Genomic DNA, 10,329 nt, shown 5'->3' with positions numbered 1-10,329 from the left:
TCACTGAGTTTATTGCCCCATAATGAAAATCACTCTTTTAATGAATCAAAACAATAGATAACATATATTACTAATAACAATCAAATCAAGATTAAGAGTAATTAATATATATCCATTAATGAGCTAGAGAATTTATTTTATTTAGAGAATTTATTTTATTTAGTCACCATAAAAATACTTAATCTCTACTTGGTCCCGTTCAATACATACAATATGCACCAGTACAAGAAGTTAGAATTTAACAATTCCTATAATTGAGATAAACTACATATAATCTTGTGTTACAATCATACCGATGGCTTGTCAACTCCACCTTAAATTGTGAACGAACTTTATATCTCATATGAAAAAAATGATTTAATCTTCTATGCATAGAATAAACTCTATGTTGAATAATCTTTAATATAGTCTAGATCTATTGTTCATAGAATTTGTTTGACAAGAATATACAATAATCGGAACCGTACCTTGATCCATAACAGTAGATCTATGTTATGGGTTACCTCGTTGCGGCAATTCGATTCTCTCCGTAATAGCAGATCTACATTTCTTCCTTTGGCCTTTTGTCCGTAAGTTTTCTCTCAATAGTCAGAGAATAATCAACAGCTAAGGGAGTTTCTTTTATGAGCTCTCTCAAACAAGCTATCACCGTATGTGTTTGAGGTAGCCATCACACTCTCTATTTTGTTTTCTTTTCTGTGTTCGCCCTAAGCTGTCAATTCCTTTTACTTTTATAAGGCAGAGGAAGGGTATTAAAACCCTAATTGGCTCTTATCCATTAAGCCCAATAACCATCATCTTGGGCCACCACAATTAGAACCAGCCCTTTAATCACATGGGCCATATATAGATTATTAAATAATCTAACACTCTGTACATCAAATCATCCACTAGTATAAGATAAAAGATAGTAATTATAAATATACCATAAATGATTTATTAAATGTAAATATCAGTTTCAACAATAAGAAAAAATGGTTATACTATTACAAAGGCATGATTAATAGTATAAACTCTATCAATCTCCCACTTAGACTCATAATCATGCATCTATACTCTAACTTCTATTCTTTCTATATAACTTTCAAATGTCTTTGTTGGTAAGCTCTTCGTAAAAGGATTTGCCAGGTTGTTTTCTGATGCAATCTTGGTTACCACCACATCAACCCTATGAACTATGTCTAGGATTAAATGATACTTAAGCTCAATATGTTTTGCCTTTTTATGGCTTCTTGGTTCCTTTGAATTTGCAACTCCCCCGCTATTATCACACTAAAGTGTAATAGGCAATTTTGCTGAAGGAACAACACCTAGATCCAACAGGAAGTTTCTAAACCAAATCGCTTCACTGGCTAGCTCAGAGGCTGCCACATATTCGACTTCCATGGTGAATCAATAACACAAGTTTGCTTCATACCCCTCCAACTTAAACTCATAATCATGCATCTATAACTCTAACTCCCATTCCTTTAACATGACTTTCAAATGTCTTTGTTGGTAAGCTCTTCGTAAAAGGATCTGCCAGGTTATTTTCTAATGTAATCTTGCTGAAGGAATAACACCTAAATCCAACAGGAAGTTTCTGAGCTAAACCGCTTCCTTGGCTGCCTCAGAGGTTGCCACATATTCGGCTTCCATGGAATCAACAACACAAGTTTGCTTAATACTCCTCTAACTTATGGCTCCACCTCCTTGGACAAAAAAATCTTCTGAGGTAGACTTTCTAGAATCTTTATCCAACTGGAAATTTGAATCTGTATACCCAATGGGTATAAGATCAACTGATTGGTAGGTCGAAATATAATCTCTTGTCCATTTTAGGTACTTGATTATATTTTTTACTGCAGTCCAATGCTCTCCCCTTAGATTAGACTGATATCTACTAATCATGCCAATAACAAAACATATATCAAGTCTAGTATATAACATCGCATACATGAGGCTTCCTAGTGCAGATGCATAAGAAATTGCCTTCATGCTTTCTATCTCATCGGTTGTCTTAGGACACTAATCCTTAGATAGAATAATTCCATTTCTGAAAGGAAGAAATCCTTCCTTTTAATTCTGCATGTTAAAACGAGCAACAATCGTATCAATATAAAGAGATTGGGATAAACCTATTATCTTATTGTTATGATCTCGCATAAGCTTAATGCCTAGAATGTGAGCTGCTTCTCCCAAGTCCTTTATATCAAAACGTTTGGACAACCAATCATTAACTGAAGATAACATACCTATATTATTCCCTATAAGCAGAATATCATCCACATACAAGACTAGAAACATCACCTTGTCCCCATTCCACTTCTTATACACACAAGACTCATCGTAACACTGCTCAAAACCAAAAGTCTTGATGGACCTGTCAAAACAAGTATTCCATGAGCTAGATGCTTATTTAAGTCCATAAATGGACCCATTCAACTTATAATACATGTGCTCTTGGCCGTTTGCTACAAAACCTTTTGGTTGCATCATATTGATACATTTATCAAGACTTCCATTCAGGAAGCTGTCTTGACATCCATTTGCCAAATTTTATAGTTGAAATGAGCAGCAATGGATGAGAGAGTCTTAATAGACTTAAGCATGGCTGCCAACGAAAAAGGTTCCTCATAATCGATCTCTTCTTTTTAAGTAAACCCTTTCGCAATAAGCTTAGCTTTAAAAGTTCGCACTTTTCCATCTACACCTCTCTTTTTCTTATAGCTCCACTTGCATCCGATGGGTTTTAACCCCTTCAGGTGGTTCTATAAGTTTCCAGACTTGATTAGAGTACATGGACTCCATCTCTGATTTCATAGCAGCAAGCCATTTATCGACATGCTTATCCTGTAGTGCTTCGTCGTAACAGAGCGGTTCGATATTCAACTTTTCAGGAATTCTGTCATATGGCTCCCCTAAGAGTGTGTACTAAATTGGCTTCCTAATTACTCTCCCACTATGATGAGACACTACTTGTCCTGACACACCTTCATTTTATTGTGGTTCTAAGATTGGCAAATCTATGACCGGTGATGGGACTGTGTCATGGTTAGAACCCTGCTCCTCGACATCTCCTCCACCACCATTTTCAGGTAGTGGAATGTCAACAAGGACTTTTACTTTTGGTACATCCTGCTCAACATTGTTTATTGTAATTAGAACAAACACTCTTACTACTATGTTGCTACAGCAGAATGTCATGAACTACTACTTTAAGTAGTTGTTGATCAGTTAGTTAGTCTATCAACATTTCTCCCACTACGGTGAGGTAATGGAATGTTAAATCTGACTAAGGGTGGTTCAAGTTCTTGGACTCTAGGAGTGTTATCTATAGGTATATTATCCCCTCAAAATTCTTTCAAAACTAGCTGACTCTTGGGAATATTGTTATTCATATAGTCCTCCTCTAAATAATGAGCATTAGTATTAACAATGACTTTATTTGACTTAGGACTATAAAGCAAGCCCCCTTTCGTTCCTTTAAGATACACAATAAAGAAGCACAATTATGTTTTTGATTCCAGCTTATCTACCTTCCCTTTAAGCACATGGGTTGTACACTCCCACATCCGAACATATCTCAAAGTAAGCTTACGCCCAGTCCACAGTTTTGTAGGAGTCAAAGGTACTAACTTAGATGGAACCAAATTCTCAATGTACGCCATTGTTTCAATCGCATGTCCCTAAAATGAAAGTAGTAAATTTGAATAACTTAACATAGATCTCACCATCTCCATAAGTGTCCTATTTCTCCTTTCGGCTATACCATTCTATTGTGGCATACTAGGTGTAGACAATTGAGATGTAATTCTTTGTTATGATAAAAACTAATGAATTCCCTATAAAGGTATTCACCACCACGATCAGATCGTAATGATTTGATATATTTACCATGTCATTTCTCTATTCCTGCCTTGAATTCTTTGAATTTCTTAAAGTCAGTTAGACTTACAACGTAACAAGTAAATACGCCCATACCTTGAGTAATCATCTGTGTCATTAGACCACGCAAATCAGAATGAATTAATGCTAATATTTCCTTGGTTCTATTACCTTTTAAAGGGAAAGGCCTCATAGTCATTTTACCTTCCAAACAGGATTCACAGGTTTGGTAGTGCCTCCACTTTTAATGAACTCAAGGGTCCATCATTGACCAACCTAGAAATACTATCTAGATTAATATGACTAAGCTTTAAGTGCCAAAGATATGTTTTATTTATTTCAGTAGGGCGTTTTCACTTATGTGGCAGATTATCTATGCTATGTAATCACGATTCAGTTGTAGTTCAAGAATAACGCTTAGAATATAAAGGCCATCTATCAATGTACCAGAAAAAATATTTAGTTTTCTAAATTTAATAATAACAGTCTCACCACAAGATATTGAATTATCAAACAATTCATTAAAACAAACTGAATATCCATTATTTTCTAAACAAGAAACATAAATTTAATTCTTCTAATTAAAGGTACATAAAGAACATCCTTTAAAACTAAGGTTTATTATTCCCAAAACTAAGACAAATATTCCCCATAGCAAAAACTGCAACTTCAGTTCCATTTCACAGGAAGATGCCAACCTCTCCTTCACTTAGCTAGCGTATTACTTGAAACCCCTGCAAAGAATTGCAAATATGATTAGTGGTTCTTAAGTCTGCACACCATTGGGATGTAGACAACACTGCCAAACATGTTTTAACTATCAGTAAATGAAAAGAAGACTAACCTTGTGTTTGCTGCTGGGCTAAATAAGTTGGACATTGCTGCTTCTAGTTTCTTGCTTGCTTCCAGTGGAAACACTTGCCCTTAGGCTTTATAACCCCAACACCAACAACTAAAATAACTATTCTCGGCTTAGGTTTCTAAACTTTTTTCTTTTTCTGAATCTTTTTATGGCCAAAAGTAGAACCTTTTCAATATTAAGCACAACAACTTGAGAAGACGGTTTCAGGATAGTTTATGCAACATGCAGCTCATTCTACAATTTCGCTAAGGAGAAATTCAAATGATTTATGTTATAATTAATGCAAAATGCTGAAAACTGTCAAGTAGTGTCTGCAGCACTATCTCCACCTGCAATTCCTTATCAATCTCAGCACCTAGGATCTCTAGTTCATTCAAAAAACCAATCATTCTAAGAACATGATCCCTAACTAGAGGCCCCTCAACCATCTTAGCAATCAGTAGAGCTCGCATGGCAGTTTGTTTAGCTGTCCAAGTTTGATATCTGAACATCTGTTTAAGGCTTTCCACGATGTCATAGGTAGACTCCATATACTGATGTTGATGTTACAATACATTCGACATATATGCCAGAATGTAACACCGCGCCATCTCATCAACCTTAATCCATCTTTTTTATGGTTGCTATTCCTCATCGGAAGCACCATCAGCAGATTTCTCAGGACACACCTCAGTAAGAACAAACTTAAATTCCTCAGCAATTAGCACAATGTCTAAGTTCCTCTTCCAATCAATGTAATTAGGACCCTCTAGCTTATTTTGGGTGAGAATGTTGGTAAGAGGCTTAAAGGAAGTCATATCGAATCTGAGATACATTACATTCATAAAATCATCATCACGACTGTATATTAATAACATAGTAAGATTGAATTTAAAACCATAGTTTTAATATCTCATATAATTACAAAATCATATAATTGCACCTGCATTAAAATTCAACAAGCATTGTACCAACAATCAGGAACAATAAATCTCAATGGGAAATATTACTACTCATTGTAAATGCTAATCAAATAATGAAGTATATGAAAGAACAATTTTAGTCCTACAAAAAATAACAACTCAGATGGAGAGACATTGCTATTAATCATAGTCAAGTGTATTCTATTACCTAAAACTAATTCCATTTGCCTTCATTAAAATATTCAAATAGAGAATAAATCAGTATGGACAAACACTAGAAAACTGTACTTAGTGAACTTATAACACAACTAATTCGATGTGGAATTAAAATAGGGTTATTTCACATACAACTAGTAATAGAGACTATAGGATAAGTTCAGTACCCTACCCTCACCCACTTGAAAATATATATATATATATATATATATGTCATTTTTGTCTCTGATAGATACTTAGTAACCTAAAAAATGCATTTCCAAAAGAATTGTATAAAAGAAAAATTTTAAAAAAATTCTAAAAAATTGATCAGAACAGAAAAATGCTCGAAAATCCATTAAAACGACCTCGGATGGCTAAGAATGATGGACATCACAACGTTAGCAGTGTGATTTGATCAGTGGGTCATTTTCGATGTCTCCACCAAATTTCAGCTCAATCGGACAACATTGCTATTTTTACACTTGTTTACGAATTATGGCAGATTTGGTTTTTGGAGACAGCAACACCCATCAATTTTTTTAAAAAAATTGCTACTGATTAATCTAATATACTGCATCTCCAATTAAATCACAAATAGACAGATTTTATCATAGCAATAATTGTTTAAGAATAAGATCTGATTTTAATCAAACTAGGGTTCCAAAAGCTAGGGTTCCACTACTTTTATCTATATTCGATTTCAACCATAGCAATAGATCTAAACACGATTTAATCACAGTAAAAGATCTCTACAAATTTAATCATATTGACAGATCTCTTAAACAAGCACACTAAAACTCTAATATTTTTCTATGATACAGATCACACATATACTTTTGAAATTAAAATATGCAATCTGATCATAAAAAATGGTTACCTATATTCATGCATAGAGGCTCTGATACCAGTTGATGGAAAAATCATACAACAGAAGCCATAAAAAACGCATATGTATAATATACAAGCAAACCACAGAGGTACAGAAAGTGTAAATCAAAGTTGTGGAATCATAAATACCTTTTAATTGAAAGAAATCAACACTAGTTTCGATTTTACTTCCACATAATATTTCTTGCGCCAACAACTCTTACTCTAATGAAAATGCACTATTTTTCTCTACAGTCTTATGTTGTGTGACCTAGGCTATTTCTTTAGAACTGTCTGAGTGTGTAGTCATTGAGAGGCTAAACGAAAATAATAAAAAACTGACGTCTAGGTTTAACCTAAAAGTCTCTTATATATTTTCTCAATTAAAATTAATATATATATATATATATATATATATATATATATATATATATATATAAAATCAAGTTTTGCAATATTAATATTAAATTTAATTAACCTCTTAATTACTTCTAAATAACACAAACACAACAGGTTCTCACAAGAATAAAATTAATAAGGCTACCTTATAATAATAATGTATCTATACAACCTGTAAAACATTATTATAATAAATTATGAATTATTCCACTAAAAATTCATAATTAAACTCCTTATTAATTTCGAATCTCCTAACATTAAAATATATAAAATCCCTGTGTTAAGATTACAAATACCTGTCTATTAAATTAAATTATCGACTATTAAATTTAATTCTTCAAGAATTCCAATTAATTTATCTTATGTGTTGGATACAAAATCCACATGTAGGATTTTATATAATGAAAACTTGTAAGTTTTTTTCAAGGGGTACCATCAATCCCTATACCGAGACATGAACTCTATCAATAAATTAATATTTTACAAATGCACATTATTATTGTCCAATTCACAGAATTTATTGCCCCATAATGAAACTCACCCTTTTAATACATCAAAACAATAGATAACATCCATTGCTAGTAATGATCAAATCAAGATTAAGAGTAACTAATATATATTTATTAATGAACTAGATAATTTAGTTTATTTAGTAAGTACAAAAATACTTAATTTCTACTTGGTACACGTTCAATACATTCAATATGCACCAGCATAAGAAGTTGGAATTTAATCATTCTTATAATCAAGATAAACTACATATAATCCTATGCTAAAATCATATTGAACTCGACCTTAGATTGTGAACAAATTTGATATCTCATATGAACAAAATGAGTTAATCTTCTATACACATAATAAACTCTATATATCAAATTATCTACTAGTATAAGATAAAAGACAACAATTATAAATATACCATAAATGATTTATTAAATGTAAATTTCAGTTTCAATAATAAAAAATAATAGCTATACTATTACAAAGGCATGGTTAATAATATAAACTCTATCACATACAACATTGTTTCTTTGAAGAGAGGGTCGCTCTTTAAGAAAGCTAAACTTAAACACAATTTTATTTTCAAAATAGTTTTTGATATATTAGAGGCTATCAATATTGATAATGAATTTCTATTAATTGATTTATGTGGAAGTAAGATGATGAAGGGAGAGAGAAAGGTAGAGAAGAAGATACTATAGATGAGGAAAGAGCAAAGGAAAAAGAGAGGAGAGAAATTGCAAAAAACAAAAAATGAAAAATCGGTTCATAAATATATATATATATATATATATATATATATATATATATATATATATATAAATTCTGGGACAACAAAATATAATGTCATAAACAACTTTCAAATTGATATATAATCATTTATAAATTTTTGAATAGAATAAATATAAAAGAAGAAATAGGCATATCAACCCCTTACGGCAATGGAAAATTGATTTATAAGAAATAAGTTGAATGGCTGGACTGGCTGCACGTGTAGCTGATATTGGGCTTTTCAACAGTGACTGCGGTGGCTGTGAGGTAAATTATGGTGGGTATGCGTCCACTAGACCGGAAAAGGAGGTTGTTCAAGAATGGAACTGGACTTTAGATGTTGGCAGTGCAAAAATAAAAAATATAGTTTAATTTTAAATTTTAGAAGGGCCTATAAATATTTTAGAAAATATATATAAAATTTATGAAGAAATTTTAATTTTAAAAAACTTGAATAGGCCATGGCTCTCAAACTGCATTAACGCTATCACCTTTTCATTTAAAAATTTAAAGTAAAAAATGTATTTTTAAACTCTTGAATTTATCGAGTTTTATCTATTAATTTTCTAAAATTTTATTTGTTAATATTAAGCTAATCAATTGTTTTTATTTTTTTTAAGTTAAATTCTTATTTAACTAGGTCATGAAATGTGCAACCATCATTTTCTTCTGCGTTTTGGCTTTTATATACTTTTTTTGTGGTCTCCATATGGGAATAGAGTTGTTCCTGTACTACATTATATTATTATTGAATCTATGGCAAGTAATTTTGATTTGCTCTTAATTAAATAAGGGTTTAATTTTAATAAATAAAAGTTAAACGGTTCAATATTTATAAATAAAAATTGAAGAGTTTAATGGGTATAACTGGATAAATTCAGTATTTTGCTGAAATTTTGATCATATCCATGTTAAATTTCAATTTTTGACTGAAAAGTTTTCATCAATAATGAAATCTCTTTTTTATTTCTGAGAAATTGTATGAATTAGTTCAAAAAAAAGAAATGATTCGATTTGGAAGTTTGAACATATATCCATCATTAAAGATTAATTATTTTAAAATCAATAAAAATCATTCTATACAGGCAGAATTTTACAATATCAAATGAATGTCAACCTCTTTGACATATTCAAATTCAATAAAAGAATGAGAAAGTAGACTACGACTGAGTTCACAAATACACGGCTATGACCATCTTGTGGTTTGAGTGGTTTTTGACTATGACTTGTACTTACGCCATTGCATATAAATAGCATTTCACTTCAGTTGGAACTCACAAATTAAGAACCCATAATTAAATTTCCTGCAAGAGCATTTTGTGACACTAAAAAATTTCATCAACTTTCTCATGGCTTTTGTGGGTGCCAACACCAGCTTTCTACCGAATACTATTCCACGTTTCTCTAGCTCCAAGCCCTACCATCAAAAAGCTCTTATCATGTGAGTAGATAACGATAAATTTATGCTTTGAGAAAACTCTAAAACCATATTTGTGTCTGTGTATATGAACGTAAATATATATTATGCAGCTAGTTAGCTAAGTTTGCATTTTTGGTGATCATTAATTTGTGATTAATAATTTATTCTAATCCTTCTCTTTTCGTGGATCAGAAAAAGTGCTAAACGGGATGTCCCACCGCCCAGTTCTGGGAAAAAACCTCCGCAAATTAATAGTGTTCTGATGGCCTCCAGGAGCACTGGATTCAGAAAAGTCATCGTTGCTTCTGGTAGCTTAAGTATTGTTGAAGATAACAAGAAAACTCAAGTAATAGATGATGATTCTATTGCTTCGAAGATTGAGAATACTGATTAAGACCATCTTCTTCATTTGACTACATCAGGCTTTTTTAGTTTTTTATTTTTCGCAGTCTCTTAACGTATAGCAGCTTAAACAAACTGTAAGTTGATGATAATTAATGGCCATATGAAATTAATTCTTCTAATCCCTTTTTAACAACAAA

General features: G+C 31.9%; 1 long non-coding RNA gene and 1 pseudogene across 1 annotated transcript; one reads left to right on the top strand and one right to left on the bottom strand.

Moving 5' to 3' along the window:
• Nucleotides 1-2,058: 2,058 nt before the first annotated feature.
• On the bottom strand, nt 2,059-5,526 carry LOC149494829 (uncharacterized; annotated as a pseudogene).
• A 4,125-nt stretch (nt 5,527-9,651) lies between these two features.
• On the top strand, nt 9,652-10,311 carry LOC149494828 (uncharacterized). Its single transcript, XR_016321846.1, has 2 exons — nt 9,652-9,808; nt 9,980-10,311. It is a non-coding gene; the product is annotated as an uncharacterized LOC149494828 (long non-coding RNA).
• Nucleotides 10,312-10,329: the final 18 nt, after the last annotated feature.

Source organism: Jatropha curcas, chromosome 7, assembly GCF_041381405.1.
Source record: "Jatropha curcas cultivar XTBG-Jc1 chromosome 7, XTBG_Jcur_1.0, whole genome shotgun sequence".
Lineage (NCBI taxonomy): Eukaryota > Viridiplantae > Streptophyta > Magnoliopsida > Malpighiales > Euphorbiaceae > Jatropha > Jatropha curcas.
Note: the sequence above shows the minus strand (reverse complement) of the source record. Positions and strands in the feature narration are given on the sequence as shown.